The sequence below is a fragment of the Notamacropus eugenii genome, chromosome 1 (genome assembly GCF_028372415.1).
Source record: "Notamacropus eugenii isolate mMacEug1 chromosome 1, mMacEug1.pri_v2, whole genome shotgun sequence".
Lineage (NCBI taxonomy): Eukaryota > Metazoa > Chordata > Mammalia > Diprotodontia > Macropodidae > Notamacropus > Notamacropus eugenii.
Window position 1 is genome coordinate 517271591 of NC_092872.1, and position 18465 is coordinate 517290055.

At 37.0% G+C, this 18465-nt stretch overlaps 1 long non-coding RNA gene across 1 annotated transcript in view; it reads right to left on the reverse strand.

Annotated features, from left to right (window-relative positions):
• Positions 1-18465, reverse strand: part of LOC140520005 (uncharacterized) — a 51348-nt gene that overhangs the window by 2358 nt on the left and 30525 nt on the right. Inside the window, exon 2 of the long non-coding RNA XR_011972355.1 lies at positions 6876-7043. This is a non-coding gene — a long non-coding RNA (uncharacterized lncRNA). The remainder of the gene's footprint in view (positions 1-6875; positions 7044-18465) is intronic.

Consider the following 18465-nt stretch of genomic DNA (forward strand, 5'->3'; position numbering starts at 1 on the left):
TCAAGAGAGATTAAGTAACTTGTCCAAGATATGGCCAAACCTCAACTAGAAATCAGTCCCACTTTGAGAATTCCTAACTACACACAAAGAAGATATAGCAGGGACATTTTTTACAGATAGCCCAGATGAAATTTTTTATTTTAGTTTTCTGATCCATGTCAAAAGAGAATCTGTGACTGATCAATTTTTTACTATATACCAGAAAATTTACTGCTATAGAAAATTCTCTTAGAATGACAAAACTTAGGGAAAATTTTCCCCAATGTCTCAAAACAGCTGCCAGCCTTTCTAGAGAATAAGGAAGTGAATTCAGGGGAAATCTCTGGGGTGTTTAGTTGTGTGGGGGCTATTCTACCAGCCCTGCTGTGGTTCACCGGACCACAATGAGGAAACACTTAGAATCATAGAATGGAGGGGACCTTGAAGACCAGCCGATCCACCCTCTTTAACAGGTGAAAAAACAGACCCGGAGAAGCAGTACCTTGCCCAAGATTATGTAGCCAGAGAAATCAATGAGGGTGGCACTCCAGGGCAGATGCTCTGACATCCCCTCTCATTATCCTGCCTAACTCTGTTTCCTCATTTGTAAAAAGAGGTGAGTTGACTGAGATTCTCTCAAAGGTTTCTTCTAGCTCTAACATTCCATGTTCTATGCTGAAAGGATCCATCTAACTCTCATATTCTATCCAACTCTGATGACCTCTGTTCTAGGTTTCTAAAACGTTCAGAGATTCATAGAGCTAGAGCTAGAAGGGAACTTAGAGGCTCTCTATATAGTACAGCATTCTCATTTTATAGATAAGGAAACTCTAACCCAGGGAGATTAAATGAGGTGCCAAAGGTCGTACAGGCAGTAAATAAATGTCTGAAGCAAGATTTGAAAGCCAGTTCTCCGGCTCTAGGGCCAGTGCTCTTTCCAGTCTATCACACTATCTCTTCCCTCATTGTTACATCTAATTAAACATAACAAACTGATGTGGGATCGTTGCACTGCTCAAACCCTCCTTTGCAGCTTCATTTCCAGATTCACTGACATTGTTTTGATCCTTGCCTGATTGTGTCTCTGCTTTACTGAAGGTAATTCAGTGTGGGAGACATTTTGCCTCTGGTCCCTATCAGAATCTGCTTTGATTAGCCCTTTGCCAGTCTCTTCCTCATATACCAATCCCAGCTCTGCTTCTCTCTCAACTGGGGACCTGCCAGTGATCACAGATTCATGGTAATTACTACACCCTGAGATGTTACTGCTAGCACCTAGGACAAAGACATCGAGGCATAGTGTAAAGAGCGCTGAGTTATCAAAAGACTTGGGTTCAAATCCACTTTTACTAATTACTCTCACGTGATCTTGAGCAAGTCACTTTTCATCAGTGAGATTAAAGGGATTAAAGGAAACAAAATGATTTCTAAGGTCTCTTTCCATTTTAAAGCCTCTTTTCTATTCTTATTACTCCTCAACATAGAAAAGCTAGGTGAATTTGGCTTTAATTCTTGAATTTATCTCCTTATTTCCTTTTTTAAAGCTACTATTCTAATCCAGACTTTGTTACCTTCTGCCGGGGGCATCATAAAAGTTTGTTAACTGATCTTATGGTTCTCTCACTCTCTAGTTCTGCCCCTCAGGCCTAATTCTCCATAGTGGGTATAAATCTTCTTATTGAGCAACTAAGATCAAATTCCTTCCCTTGGGACTTTCCCAACACTCCTCCTACCCAAACCCAAGCCACAGTAATCCATCTTTGCTTCCCCTTTGTTGAATCCAAATTGAATCCAAACTCCTTATCCTGGCTTTCAAATCTCTCCACAATCTGGTGCCTCCAAATATATCTTTCCAGCCTTATCATCTGACTTTGCAGAAACCTTATCCTTCTGTTGCACCTGTTTACTCTCTGTTCCTGTGTACCTTTGCTTTCACTGTTCCTTCTGCAAGGTGTGGAAGACCATATGCTTGTAAAAATTTTACTAATTCTTTAAGACTCAACTCAATTGCTAATCTTTTCTTGATAATAGCTCACATTTACTTATCACTTTAAGGTTAAGAAACTAGGCCTTCAAAATGATCTGGTAGGCCACCCCCTGACTCGCCAGCCAATGTATCAGATTAGAAAAAAGCCAGATGAACTCTCTCAATATTCTTCTACCCAAACAACTTTAAAATAATGCCTCAAATCAAATTTTGGAGTGGCAAAGTCATCAAAAGATCAGGTGAGACATTTTCCAGTCTAAAAAAATTTAGGAGGTCATCAGGAGAAGTTTGTGACAACTAGGTGGAGGCTTGTCTAGAGTGCAGGTGGCAGCAGCAACAGCTGCCACAGTAGCAGCTTCAGAATTTCTCAGTCCAGAGAGAGTAAGGGGGATAGGTAACTGATCAGAACGAGAATACAGAGGACTCTCTGCGGGCTCTGGGTTCAATTAGCTCTGATTGGCAACTCTATTGCCCATATGCAGTTCTAGGTGGGGAGAAGCATTAGGCTTTGATCACAAAGAAGCAGGGGCCCTGGCTGAAGTTCCAAGGCAAAGAGAGTATTAGCACTCATGGCTCCAGGAGAGGAGGGAACCTGCTTACAGGGCCAGGGCCAGGAGAAGTACTGAGGTTTGCGGCTGTTCTTCAGAGATCATAGCTCTCCCCATGTCACACCACCTTGGAAGCACTGAAAACTTTCATACCTTCAGAACCAGCTCTGAAAATAGCAGCACAAAAAAGCCTGAAGCTTGGGACTGTGTCTTCTCACCCCATAGGTGAGCAAAGCCCAACTTTAACATAAAATTCAGAGTCAAGAAATAGGCTGGAAAAATGTAAAAATAACCAAAAAAAAAAAAAAACAACTTGACCAAAAAAAGCTACTATTATGGCAGGGAAGACCAAAACATAAACTCAAAGAAAAGCAAAAAAGTGAAAATAAATACAAACAAAGCTTCAAAAAAACCCCAAAACCAACTCATTGGACCCACACTCAAAAAGAATTTCTAGGAGAATTAAAGAAAGAGATGTGATAGAGGAAAAATTAGGAAAAGGAATGAGAGTGATGTGAGAAAATTATGAAAAGAGAATTACAGCTTGGCAAAAGAGGCATAAAATTTCATTAAGGAAATTTAAGCCAGATGAACTCTCTCAATATTCTTCTACCCAAACAACTTTAAAATAATGCATCAAATCAAATTTTGGAGTGGCAAAATTGGTCAAATTGTAAAATTGGTCAAATGGTAAAAAGAGGCACAAAAATTCACTAAAGAAAAGAACTAAGCTTAAAAAGAATAGGCTAAATGGAAAAAGAGGTATAAAACCTCATTGAAGAAAATGATTCCTCAAAAATTAGAAGCTAATGACTCCATGAGACATCAAAAAATTAAAAAAAAAAAGGTAAAAAGAATGAAGAAATAGAAGAAAATGTGAAATGTCTTGTTGAGGGAAAAAAGACCTGGAAAACAGATTGAGGATAGATAATTTGAGAATTATTAGACTACCTGACAGCTATAATCAAGGAAAGAGCCCAGACACTGTATTTCAAGAAATGATCAAGGAAAAGCATCTTGATATCTTAGATCCAGAATGTAAAATAGAAATAGATAGAATCTACTAGTCACCTTCTGGAAGAGATTCCTAATTAATGAAAACTCCCAGGAATATTATAGCCAAATTCCAGAGTTCCCAGGTTAAGAAGAAAACATTGCAAGCAACCGGAGAACAATTCAAATACTATGGTGATAGGGGCAGCTATCAAAGCTATCTATAGCATATTAAAAAAATGCTCTAAATTACTGTTGATTAGGGAAAGGCAAATTGAAATATCTCTGAGGTACCACCTCAAACTTATCGGAAATGACAAATGTTGAAGGGGATGAGAAAAAAATAGGTATACTAATGAACAGTTGATAGAATAGTGAACTGGTCCAACCATTCTTGAGAACAATAGGGATACCCTTTGGTATTTGTGTACACCCTTTGAGCCAGTAATACCTCTACTAGGTCTGTTTCCCAAAGAGATCAAAGGAAAAGGAAAAGGACCTATATATGCAAAAATATTTATAACAGCTTTTTTGGTGCTGGCAAAGAATTGGAAATTGAGAGAATGGTCATCAATTGGGGAATAGCCAAACAAGCTGTGGCACATGACTGTGATGGAGTTCTATCATCCTGTGGGAAAAGATGAGGGGGTGGTTTCAGAAAAATATGACAAGACCTATATGAACTGATACAAAGTAAAATGAAAAGAACCAGGAAAGCAAAGTACACAATAACAGCAATGTTGTAATGATGATCAACAATGAAAGTTGATCTACTTTGGCTACTCTGATCCAATACAATGATCCAAGATGATTCCAAAGAACTCATCATGAAAAAATTCTATACAACTTCAGAGAGATGATGGTGAACTCTGAATGCAGATTGAAGGATAATTTTCTCACTTTCTTAGTTTTTCATGCCTTTTTAAAAATACAGTTAATATGGAAATGTGTTTTTCCTGAATTCCCATGTATAATTGATATCACATTGCTTGCCTTCTCAGTAGGAGAGAGAGGGATGGCAGGAAGGGAGAGAATTTGCTATTCAAAATTTAAAATGAAAATAATGTTAAAAATAAATAAACAATACATTTAAAATAAATTAGTTCAGGCCCTCTGTCTCCAAATCCAGGGATCTTTCCATTAGACCAATTTGTCTTATCTTGTATAGTAGAGCCTAAGCTCCTTAAATAAAAACTCCTCAGTTGGGCATTTAAAAGCCTTTCACAATCTGGCATCAGCCTATCTTTCCTGACGTGCCTTATTGCTATCCTTTGTACATATTTGCTCTGTCCAAAATGACTTTCTTTCTTTTCCTGACACAAGGTATTTCTTCTGTCTCAGGGCCTTTGCCCAGGCTATCAGATTCACTCCATCTTCTCCTCCATCTCAAATCCTTTGATTGCTTCAAAGGTCAAATCAAAGACCAACATCTACTTGAAGTCTTTCTTGATGCTATCAGCTGCTAGTGCCTTCCCCTCCCCACAAATCACTTTTTATTTACTTAGTTTATATCTTAAATCTACATATATGGGGACATGTTGTTTCCCTGGGTGGATTGTAATCTCTGAGCATTGGCACTTTAAAAAAAATTTTGTCGTCATTATCTCTAGAAGCCAGCATAGTGCCTGGAACATAGTAGGTCTTTAATAAATTCTTCTTGGCTGACTGATTAAGGGCAGGGATGGGGCAGTTCATTTGACTTGGAATTAGGGACTCCGGCTCCAGTCCCAGAACTGATAAATTAATTGTATGATTTTGAACAAGTCACTTCCCCTCTTCTATGAAATGGGGATCATAATACTTGCTCTATCTACCTCAAGGTATTTTTTGAAAGAAAGGGCTTTGTAAAATTTCATTCATTCATTTATTTAAAATTTATTGGTAATTTTTGGTTTTGATTCACCTTCATTTTCCAATCTTTCCTCTCTCTCCCACCCAGAGAGCCATTCATTATAACAAAGAATTAAAAAAAAGTTGTTCAGCAAAATAACCATGACAGCAAATAAGCCTGACATTATAAGCAGTGTTCCACTCCTATCCCTCCCTCCCCTTTTGGAAAGAGTGGAGAGAGGTCCATCTTCTTATCTATTTTCTTTTCCTGGCCAAGCCCCATTATTAAAGTTACACAGGATTCAGTTTCAATATTTGTTATTTTTCTTTTCATTGGTGTTGTGTTCAGTTTTCCTGGTTCTATCTGCAAACTTGAGAGTAATGGGGATTACTATTTTTATGTTTGTAACCTAAATAAGTCCTAATACATGTTTGTTGAATATGAATGGGGTGACTACTGGACACATACCAGAAGGAAATGAAAACCAGAAAGAAAGTGTCATGTATGCTGAAATATTCATAGCAGTACTATTTGTGGAAGCAAAAACAGGAAACAAAGTACATACAGACTAATTTGTCAGTGCTTGAACAAATTGTAGTAAATTGGTGTAATAGAATATCATTGTCCTACAAGCTAATGAATTTGAGGAAGGCATCGATGAGCTAAAGCAAAATGAAAACATTAGCAAAACCAATAGAACAGTATATATGGTGATCACAGTTGTGTAAATGAAAACACCAAAAGGCATTTAAATAGAATGACCAATATTGGTTCCAAAGAACAGATGATAAAACATTCCTTCTTCCTCTTGGTAGAAAAACGAAGTAGGCTACAGATACCAAACTTTGTACTTGCTGATAAATGTGGTGTAAAAACAAAAGCCTTGATAAAACATATTAAAAAATGATTTGGGGGCTGGGCATGGGGCACAGGTCTGTCATCCCAGCTACTAAGGAGGCTTGGAAGTTCTGAGCTTCAGTGTATTACACTAATGAAACTGAGCATCCGCACTAAGATGGCATCATTATGGTGAGCCAGGCACCACCTGCCACCCATTTCCACCCCCCAGCCTAAGGCAGAACTAAAGGGCTATGGTTAGAAATGGAGCAAGTCAAGAGTCTCATGATAATTAGTAAGAAGATTGGCCAATGAATGACGACTGAAATTCCAGCCTGGGAGAGATGAGGAAAATCAGTCTTTAAAGAAAAAAAGAAAGAACTGGGGGAGACATCTAAGTTGTATGAATATATGTAAGGAGAAAGTATTTTAGTCAATGGAGAAAACAGAATTTTAGAACTAAAAGAGATTTTAGAGATTATTTAACATAACTCTCATTTTAAAGCTAAGGAAGCTGAAGTCCAGAGAAAGAAAGTCATGTGTCTGTTACACAGTTCATAACTGACATTTAAATATTGCTTTAAAGTTTGTCAAGTGTTATCTTATTTCACAACAATCTCATGTGATAGGTAGTGAGATGTTATTATTCCCATTTTATAGAGGATCAGAGATGAGAAGAGACTTGCCTAGGGTCACATACCTAATAGGCAAAAGAGATGAGATATAAACCCATGTTTTAGTCTCCAGCTCTTTAGCTAGTATACCCTGCTACTGTTCTGCTAGAAAGTATCAGAAATGAACCTCAGTCATGACTTTAAGGACACTATGCCTTACTGTCTTAGGGTCTCCATTAATTTGCTCTTGGTCTCTGTAAAGAGAAATTAAGAAAAAATAAAGTTAGAAATATAGGTTAGAAATTAGGAAAAATAATGATTAACAATGAAAATTATTACTTTTGTGAGTTATCAAACTTAGGGTATGAAATCTCATTCCTTGGATGCCTTCAAATCCTTCAACCTTTTAATCATAATTTACAGATTAACTAACCAAACCACACAAGTCATCCCTAGTAGTCAAAATAAGAATACATTGGCAAAAACAAACAATTATATTAAAATAAAGTCAGATTTTCCTTCTAAGTCCTAAAGAAGTCTCCTTTAAAAAGCTGGGTACTAAAATTTCTTTGCTTTCTCTCTCTCTCTCTCTCTCTCTCTCTCTCTCATATGTGTGTGTATATATATATAGGCATAAATAAACATATGTGTGTATGTGTATATATATGTGCATATGTTATGAAAAATGGTTATAAATAATAAATATCTTGAAGATTCAGAGCTTCTCTCAACCCTCTTTTTTCAAAGTGCTGACCTTTAAGTTCAGTTTTTCTTCAGAAGGACACTTCTGATAATGAAATTACATTGAGTCTCCTTATTATTGAGTCAAACCCCAAACCAAGCTAAGAAGTAATTAATTTAAGGTATGGTGTTCTCCTCAAGTTTAGGTGGAGGTTGATTATTCTGTCTAGATAGCCCAAATCATGGGGGTGGTCTGGTAAAAGAGGTATTTCTTCTGTCTGGAGATGAAATAATGATGAAATGATATCAACCCCTATTGAAAAAATATATAAACTGTGCACCTCAACTTCAAAATGAACTCTCATTTCCAAACTGTTAGCTGCCATGCAAAGCATGACCACCCACTTTTAGAGAAAAACCATGGAATCAGACATTCTAACCCTGTTTGTCTTTCCCAGACCAACTCTAGGAGGATGAGTGTATTGAGAGAAATTATTATTCCTTTTGTATATTTATAACTAATTATTAAAATAGGACCAAGGTTTTTACCTTTTCTACTTCCTTATCTAGAAATGAACCAGTATGGGAAATCTTGGACAATGACTTACCCAGGCTAAGATCTAATCAAAGAGAGTAAAGAAATTCTAAGATTAGGCCAGTGGGTAGATTCCTGTTCATTATGTTTACTCAGATAGATCTGGGATTTGTCAGATGGGTGATATGAAAATTGATGTCTTTTTGACCAAGATTTGGGTATTCAGTGGGTACCTCAAGAACCTAATTGTAATATAGTTCAGTCTCCTCATTGTAATAGTCATTCTCTCTCATTATTTGTTAACTAATCAGAATTGACTGATACCCTCAGGAACACTCACCCTTCCAAGGGCACGTAAGTGTTGAGTGGGCTCCATGAGGAGTGCCACTGACCTTTTTAGTTAATAAAATGCTAGCATTAATAATAAAATGATTAAATACCCAGAAACTATGTCTCTCAAACTTTTTAAACATCTCAGTATGTGTATATACACACACATATACTTACATCCACACACACATATGAAACAGCTCTATCCAGTGGAACCCCTCCCCTATATTTGTACTACTGAAATTTATTTCTTTTTGATCCCTTGGACTTATCAATGCTGAGTTTAAAAACCCTAATATATTAAGTACAGTGTTATGACTGAATTTTTATTTGGTCCCTAACAAGAGAGAGACCAAGAATACTGAGAATCCTGGGTTCCTAAGGAAGGGGAAGCAGAAAGAACAAAGGAGAGTAGAAAAGATAAATTTAACATTTAAAAATCTTGCCTTGGGCTTACCCTGTGTCAACACTTTACCTACAGTGATGGAAATCCCTCTGTCTTGATTTCCATTCATTGCTAAGAATTTTTCAGCACCCTTTCTAATAGCCCAGGGTAGTCTCAGTCCTTCTCTTCCTTCTGTGGGTAGTGTGGGTGCAGTCACAAAGCTGTAGACTGAAAGTCTGACTCAAGATAGGTTCAAATCCTAGCTCTACCATTTAATAACTGTGACTTTGGGCAAATTTCTGCCTTTCTCTGAGCTTGTTTCTTCATCTGTAAAGCAAAGAGAATTGGACTAGAGCAGAGGTTCTTGTCTTTTTTTGTTTTATGGACCTCTTTGGCAGGCTGATGAAACCTATGGACCTGTTTTTTGTTTTGTTTTAGTTTTCACAAAATGTATTAATTTATTTGTTTTCAGTTTTCAATATTCACTTCCACAAGTTTTAAATTTTTTCCTCCTCCCTCCCACCTCCCTCCTGAGATAGCCATCTTATATGGGTTCTACACATACATTCTTATTAAACACATTTTCTCATTAGTCATGGTGCATAGAAGAATTAAAATGAATGGGAGAAACCATGAGAAAAAAACAAAATAAAACAAAACACAACACAAGAGAAAATTCCATATTTCTTTCTCTGGATGTGGATAGCATTTTGAATCGAGTCCTTTGGGAATGTTTTAGGTCCTTGCATGGCTAAGAATGGCTAAGTCTATCAAAATCAGTCATTGTACACTGTGGCTGTAACTGTGTACAATGGTCTCCTGGATCTGCTCACTTCACTCAGCATCAGTTCATATAAGTCTTTTCAAGTTTTTCTGAAGTTTACCTGTTCATCATTTCTTATAGCACAATAGTATTCCATTACATTCATATACCACAACTTGTTCAGTCATTCCCCAATTGATAGGCATTCCCTTGATTTCCATTTCTTGGCCACTACAAAAAGAGGTGCTATAAATATTTTTGTAATAGGGGCTCAAAATAATTAAAAAAAAATTCATAATCAAAGAAAATGCTAAATTTTGGAACAAGGCTAGTGATAACAATAAAGATGTTAGTTTTTTCCCATCCAAGGTCATGAGGTCTGTGGACCTCAGAAATCTATGGGGCCTGTGGACCTCAGATTTAAAATTCCTGCATTAAACAATATATGAAGGCCATCCTGGCACAGCTAGGTGGCTCACTGGATAGAGCACTGGGCCTGCAGTCAGAAAGATTAAAGTTCAGATCTGACTTCAGACATTTACTGTAGCTGTATGATCCTTAGCAAGTCACTTAACTCCTCCCTGCATAAAACTGGAGAAGCAAATGGCAAATCATGCAGTATCTTTGCCAAGAAAATCCCATGGATAACTGGTCCACTGGGTCATGAAGAGTCAAACAGGACCAAACAACAACAATCCCAGCTCTAACATTTTATGTTCTGTAGAACATAATGCAATTCTAGCATTATAAGATTTCCAATTCATTTCACTAACTTAAGCTTCAGCAGTAAATTCAGAGTTTGTGTGGCAGAGGTAGATACAAGTCCAAGTTATTATTTCCTCCAAGGTCAGTAACAAGAAAGTATTGTGGATTGCTCTTATTCTTTATCAAAACTGGTTGGACCACCCTAACCTTAGAAGCAGTCTGAATATGAAAGTAAAGGACTAGGAAGGGAGCCTAGACCACCTTCATAGAAAACTGCTACAAGGAAATAGAAGAGAATTTACCTTGGGAATCATTGCTACAAGGATTTGGAAGAGTGGGTTAGAAGAGTAAGAAGTAGTTTGGGTGTGGAACATGAAGACACAATAATCTTTCCTGGGTATCTCTGATTCTAAGAAACAAAGTCCATTGATCCAACAGCTCCCACTTTTATATATTTATTGTCTTCCAACTTTGGCATTCTATGTTTTGAGGCCCCCATCCCCCTCTAACATTCTAGATTCCAAGTTCTCAAGATTCTCAAACATCTAGCATTCTATGTTCTATATTCTGCAGTCCTTCTCAGCTTTGATGTTTTATGTTCTATATTCCCTTTCAGCTCCCTTTCAGCTCAATTATGGTCTAAGATATGAGACTGATTCAAAATATCAGAGTAAGATGATAAAAGGGAGCCAAGATCCTCATACTCTCCACAAAAAAACTCAAAAACAAACAAAAAACCCAAGAACAAAAACAAAACCAACACGTAAAAAGCAATATAAGATAATAAAAATGAATAAAAATATTTTAAAGAGTAAAACTAACCAACACATTGGAAGAAGCTGGCGTGGTGAGGAATGGATTTTTAAAAATTTAATTAATTTATTTGTTTTCAGTTTTCAACAATCACTTCTCTCATTTTTAAATTTTCTCCCTCCCTACCCCCTTCTTTCTGAGATAGCATACAATCTTATATGGGTTCTATATATACACTCTTTTTTAAAAATTGAATTATATTATTTGTTTTCAGTGTTCAACAATCACTTCCATATATCTTAGATTTTTTTCTACTTTCTCCCCCTCATTTTCCCCCTCCCCCCGCCCTCTCTGAGATGGCGTACAATGTTATATAAGTTCTATACGTACATTCCTAAAAAATGCATGTTGTATAGAAGAATTAAAATGATACACGCATTCTTATTAAACAAATTTTCACATTAGTCATGGTGCATAGAAGAATTAAAATGAATGGGAGAAACCATGAGAAAAACTAAATGAAAACAAAGCATAACTCAAGAGAAAATAGTCTGCTTCATTCTGCATTCTAGTTCCATAGTTCTTTCTCTGGATATGGATGGCATTTTACCTCGAGTCCTTTGGGAATGTCTTAGGTCCTTGCATTGCTGTGAAGGGCTAAGTCTATCAAAAACAGCCCTTGAACTCTGTGGCTGTTACTGTGTACAATGTTCTTCTGGTTCTGCTCATTTCACTCAGCTCAGTTCATATATGTCTTTTCAGGTTTTTCTGAAGTCAACCTGTTCATCATTTCTTATAGCACAATAGTATTCCATTACATTCACATACCACAACTTGTTCAGCCATTCCCCAATTGATGGGCATCCCTTTAATTTCTAGTTCTTGGCCACCACAAAGAGAGCTGCTATAAATATTTTTGTACATGTAGCACCTTTTCCCATTTTTATGATCTCTTTGGGATACAGCCCTAGAAGTGATATTGCTGAATCAAAGGATATGCATATTTTTATAGTCCTTTAGGCATAGTTCCAAATTGTTCTCTAGAATGGTTGGTTCGGCTCACAGTTCCACTGACAATGAATTAGTGTTCCAACTCTCCCACATCTTCTCCAATATTTATCATCTTTCTGTTTTGTCATGTTAGCCAATCTGATAGGGGTAATGTGATATCTCAGAGTTGTTTTGATTTGCATCTCTCTAATCAATAGTGCTTTAGAGCTTTTTTTGTATGACTATAGATATCTTTAATTTTTTCCTCTGAAAACTGCCTATTCATATTCTTTTAGCATTTATCAATTGTGTAATGACTTGTGTTCTTGTAAATTTGACTCAGGTCTCTAGAAATGAGGGCTTTCTCACAGACACTAGTTGTAAAAATTCTTTCTCAGTCTTTGCCGAATGGATTTTTAAAAATGGAATCCAACAATGCATTGGATTGGAAAGGAAATGTATTAAATTCAGAAAGACCTAAATAGATTTAGAATGAAAGTGTGTTTCAAAGTTTATTATGCTATTGTCAAACCATGAAAAATGGAAATGTTACTGATGATATTAAACAAAACTGAATTCAAACCAAAAACATATTATGCTAAAAGGTTCTACATAAAATAATAACATTAATCTTAAGTATATATGACAATAATTCTGCAAAATTAATAAAGGAAAACCTCAAAATAACTCAAAAAGAAATAGAAAAATCAACAATGGTGGGGGATTTTAACATTCTACTATCAAAATATGAAAAATTCAACAAAAAGATAAACAAGAAAAATCATAGAGCTACACAGAATGCTAAATAAACTATATTTAACATACATAGATAGAATTCAAAGAGAAAGTCAAAGAATATCCTCTTCCCCCCATCCCCATGCTCATATAATTGACATAAAAGCTGATTATGTATATACTGGACCACAAAGAAAATGGCAACTATTGAAAAATAGAGATTCTATACCCTACATCTATACATCATAATACAATAAAATTAAGAGTAACTAATGATACAGCAAATAAAAGGTGTAGGTCTACATGGAAACTACATTCTAAGGTCTATCTCAGTCTTAGTCTATAACAATAATTGATCACTTTTCTATACATTTCTTTCTCATTTTAAAGTCTCTTTTCTCTCAGCATTCCTATACACAGGTTATCATCACTACTTACAGAAGAAGAGATTGAGCCTCAAAGATATAACTTGGCAAGATGATACTAGGAACTTAACCCTTCTCAGCAATGCAAGACAACTAAGACAACTCCAAAAGACTCATAATGGAAAATGTTGTCCATATCCAGAGAAAGAACTTTGGAGTCTGAATGCAGATGGAAGCAGACTATTTGCTCTCCTTTTATTTGTTGTTTTGCTTTGTTTCTTCTTTCTTGTGGTTCCTCCCATTAGTTCTAATTCTTCTTTACATCATTTCTAATGTGAAAATATGTTTAATATGAACATATAAGGAGAGCCTATATCAGATTGCATGCCATCTTGGGGAGGGGGAGAAAAATTTAAAACTCAAAATCTTATGCAAGTGAACGATGAAAACTAAAAAAAAAATAATTAATTTTATTAATATTATATATATATATATATATATATATATATATATATATATATATATATATATATATATACATATAAAGATGATACTACTTTTGACTTCCAGTCTAGTGCTCTTTCTACTGAACTACACTGCTCTTCTTTGCTATTCATTATGTGCTAGTAGTATTCCTTGTACCTCCTTCCCCAAAACACACCTTCTACTCTGATAGAAAAATACCCAAAATTCCCATTTTGTAGCCAGGGAGGCTGACAGATTTCAATGATATCTGAACCCATCATGGGAGGTTGAGGCAAAACCCAGAGCAGAAGTTTCCAGCAGATTGACAACCAGCTGAAGGGAAAGGTAGAAATGATTCTATAGAGCCTACAGTCATGTAGCATTACGGTTGTTCATCCTTTATTCTTGAAGAGGACTGACAATACCAGGAGGTTGATGTCTTGACTTGCACATGAATTGGATTTAAATGATGCAGAGCAAAACAAAATTCAAAACAACTATCAATGGCCTCAGATGCAGTGGGTGACCTTGGCCTTTCTAGGTCGTTCTGAGGTCTCAATTTGTTGGAGACAATGCCCATTCAATGTCTAAGTAGGTAGGAAGAGGAATTAAGAAACCACTAAATGAAGGTGAAAGAAGAGAATGTAAGAACCAGCTTGAAGCTTAACATCTAAAAAACTATTATCTGGGCAACTGGTCCCATTATCTCCTGGCATATAGAGAGAGAAGAAGTAGAAGCAGTGTGAGATTTTATATCCTTGGGCTCAAAGATCATTGTAGACAGCTACTGCAGCCATGATATTAAAAGATCCTACTTGGAAGGAAAGCTATGGCAAATCTGGACAGCATATTGAAAAGTAGAGGCATCATCTTTTCAACAAAGGTTGGTACAGTCCAGAAGTTCCCAAACTTATTTGGCTTACTGCCACCTTTTCAAAAAAAAAAATTACTCAGCACCCCCCTGGAAATCTACTTTCTTTAAGCCTTTGATGGTTTTTTAAAAGTTTGCATCATTTCTAAAAAACATGTAAAATATACATTTTTAAAATGATGCATCTTAAATTTATAATTTATTGTAAATTTGTGGGGTTTTCTCCTGCATTGAAATTTTGATGATGTAATATTGCATTATGTAATCATATAGCATTGCTTCTTCTTGCCGATACATGCTGGACTTCCTAACAATAGGCAACCCACTCACTTGCCAACACCTGCTTGTTAAGACCTGTTGGTGGACTTGACTACTGATGGCTTATAACTTTCATTTTGTGTGTTTATTTGGAAAATAAACTGTGACTTTAACTCTGTTACATAAGAGAAGAAATAGGTATAAGTGTTTTTTCAAAATTTTCTTCTAGTCTTTCCTTATGTTTCCACTATCCTATTATTTTTATTCAGTACCCACCAATTGCACCCAAGGTTACTAATCCCCACTCCTCCCCTGCATTCCAGATCATCCAAAAGTATCCAAAAGGTATCACCTACTTTGGGAACCTCTGGTGTTATAGTCAAAACTATGGTTTCTTCCAGTAGCAATGCATGTTGGACTGTAAGAAAAGCTGAGTGCCACCGAATCCATATTTTCAAATTGTGGTGCTAGAGTAGACTTTTGAGAGTCCCTGGGACAGTGAGGAGATTAATCAATCAGTACTTGAAGAAATTAATTCAGGCTATCAGGGCAAATACTGAAGCTGAAATTTAAATACTTTGACCACATAATGAGAAGACAGGACTCATTGGAAAAGACCCAAATGTTAGGAAAGATTGAAGACAAAAGGAAAAGGGGATGGTAGAGGATGAGATAGATAGTATCATGGAAACAAAGAACATGAACTTGGAGAGACTTCAAGAGATAGTGGAGGTAATTGATAAATGGTCAAAGGATATGAACAGGCAATTTTCGGAAGAAGAAATTAAAGATATCTATAATCATATGAAAAAATGCTCTAAATCACTATTGATTAGAGAGATGAAAATCAAAACAACTCTGAGGTACCACATCACACCTATAAGATTGGCAAACATGACAGAACAAGAAAATGATAAATGCTGGAGAGGATGTGGGAGAGTTGGAACACTAATTCATTGTTGGTGGAGCTGGGAGCGCATCCAACCATTCTGGAGAGCAATTTGGAACTATGCCCAAAGGGCTACAAAAATGTGCATACCCTTTGACCCAGCAATATCGCTACTAGGACTGTATCCCCAAGAGATCATAAAAATGGGAAAGGATCCCACATGTACAAAAATATTTATAGCAGCACTCTTTGTAGTTGCCAAAAACTGGAAGTCAAGGGGATGTCCATCAATTGGGGAATGGCTGAATAAATTATGGTATATGAATGTAATGGAGTACTATTGTGCCATAAGAAATGATGAACAAGAAGACTTCAGAGAGGCCTGGAAGGACTTATATGACCTGATGCTGAGTGAAAGGAGCAGAACCAGGAGAACTTTGTGCACAGTAACGACCACAGTGTGTGAGAGTTTTTTCTGGTAGACTTGGAATTTCATAATAACGCAAGAACTTCTTAAAAAAAAAAAAATCCCAATGGTGGTTCTCTAAGGCAAAATGCCTTCCACACGCAGAGAAAGAAATATGGAACTCATTCGCAGAATGTAGCAGATCATGTTTGTGTATGTGTATGTTTTTGTGAATCATGTTGTGATTTGTTATATTGATGAGGTTCAGACTCTAGGAACTTCCTTGAGCTCCCCTGGAATTTCCTCACTGAACCTGGCTTTTCATACTCAAATTGAGCTCTCCTGTATCTCCTCACAGAATTTGACTTTTCATACTCAAATTGATCTCTTCCTGTATCTCCTCACAGAATCTGGCCTTTCATACACAGATCTGTGATCATTGTCTGTTATCCCTTGATTGCCCTACCTGCTTCCCACCTAGGCGCCCCCAAGTCTGATATTTGTTGATTCTCCTCAAGACCCTTCCTAAACCCCTCCTCCCATCACCCTGGACTACCAGACTACCCCCCCTCCCCCCCAGATCCTTTCTATACTCTTTTCTGTATTTAAGTTCCATCTTGCCTCCATGAAGGTGCTCAGATGCAATCCAGCTCAGACTCTGTCTAGCTGGGATTGTGTCTGGCCCGCTTGTGAATACAAGCATTACAAAAGCTTAGGCTCCTTAAGAGGCAACCCAATTAGGCGAATCCTTAATAAACTTTGTTTTCTTTGGCTTTAAGAAGGCTTGAGTCGAATTCATTCAAGCACTACCCGGACCGTCGGTATTTTGGGGTCCCCCAGCATTAACCTCATCAATATGATTTCTTCCATTTATTTTAGTCCGACTACATAGCATGACTATAGTGAAAATGTACTCAATAGGAAAGTATATGTAGAACCTATACAGAATTGTATGCAGTCGTGGGGAGGGAGGGGGGTAGTGGGGGGTAGGTATGGGGGGGATAAAATCTCAATTGTATGGAAGTGATTGTTAAACATTAAAAAAATAAAAAATAAATAAATAAATAAAAACAAGATCCCATCAAAAAAAAAAAAAAGAGATAGTGGAGGCTAGAAAGGCTTGACTTACTATGGTCTATGGGATCATGAAGAGTCCAATACAACTAAAGGACTGAAGAACAAAAAATTGAGACAAAAGATAGCCTAATTTACTATAACAAAAATATTAATCTGGAAGGGGAAGGCCCTTAAAGTTTCTGGCCAGAATAGAAAGCAATTGCTATTTACACTTTTTAATCCATCAAAATGTAAACAATGAGCCATCCAGGCTTGCTCTGGAAGCTATTATTGGCTATTCAATGAGAGCCAGAGTAATTTGAATTTAAAGACTAGTCAAATAGCTCCATTTGAAACACAGTGGGCTTCTTTAAAGCTTTTTTTCAAGAGATAAAGTTCTAGAGATTGCACAGACTAAGTAAATTGTCCCAACTTTTTGAAAAAAAATAAATTAAGAATCTAGCCTCTCAAACTCCCAAGTATTTTTACAAAATATAAGCAATCAAAACTTATATTCCTGTGGACAGAGCACCTACATATAAGGATATTGATGAGGTTCAGAGACACCCCAAATGTTAGGGTGCAAGATCATCTTGAAAGAATTTACTTGGATTGTCTCCAAATAAAGTAAAGATGTCTATTCGGGACTCTTTAATGATTAATTTCAAAACCTCCAGAATCTGAAGTCCAAAACAAGTCACATTTCCTTTAAGCCACTCTGCCTCCACATCGTGTCCCACAGGACCTCCCACAGGAGGGAAAAACCACAGGTTCCCAAACAGGGTATCCCCCATTTAGAGAGAACCTACAAACAGTACAGAGACCACAGACTACAGAGGCCCACCACCTATCTGCTTTCCTCAGTGTCCCATGGGGAGGGGAACAACAGTGAGTTCTCAAGCAGCATGGTCCCCTTCTGGAGAGAACCTGTAAACTGGGTTCAGTGACATCAAACTGCCCCCAGACTGACTGGGGTACCAGCAGTAAAGAGAATGGGCTTACCTTGATTTGGAGAGGGCCTGAGGCAGAGACAAACCCATTGGGCACCAGAAATGATGATGTTCAGGGTGTACCCCAAAATGTTGTGGCAAGGTCATCTAAAAAGAATTCACTCAATAGCCAGAGAGATGCCTATCAAGAGAGACCCCAGTTTAAGGGAAATGGGTTCTTAAGGGAATTGTCCACTAAAGGGAGATAAGGATTTCATCCTCAGATTAAAGAAGATGCCTCTTATCCAGGAGAGGCTAGGGATGCTTACGGAGGAAAACCTGCCTTGTATGACAGGAAGGTGAAGTAACTAGGGGTGGTAGTTCAGAGTTTTGGCATTATTTATTATTATAATTATTCCATAGTCCAATCCAGAGCAGGGAGGGAGGGGGTGTCCAGTTAGTTTCCTTATGTCATTGACCAGCCTACTTGAATCTCATTGTCTCCTAGAGTGGCTTTAAGTGGTACTTGAGATAATGGGCTTCTCACTGACTACTCTATT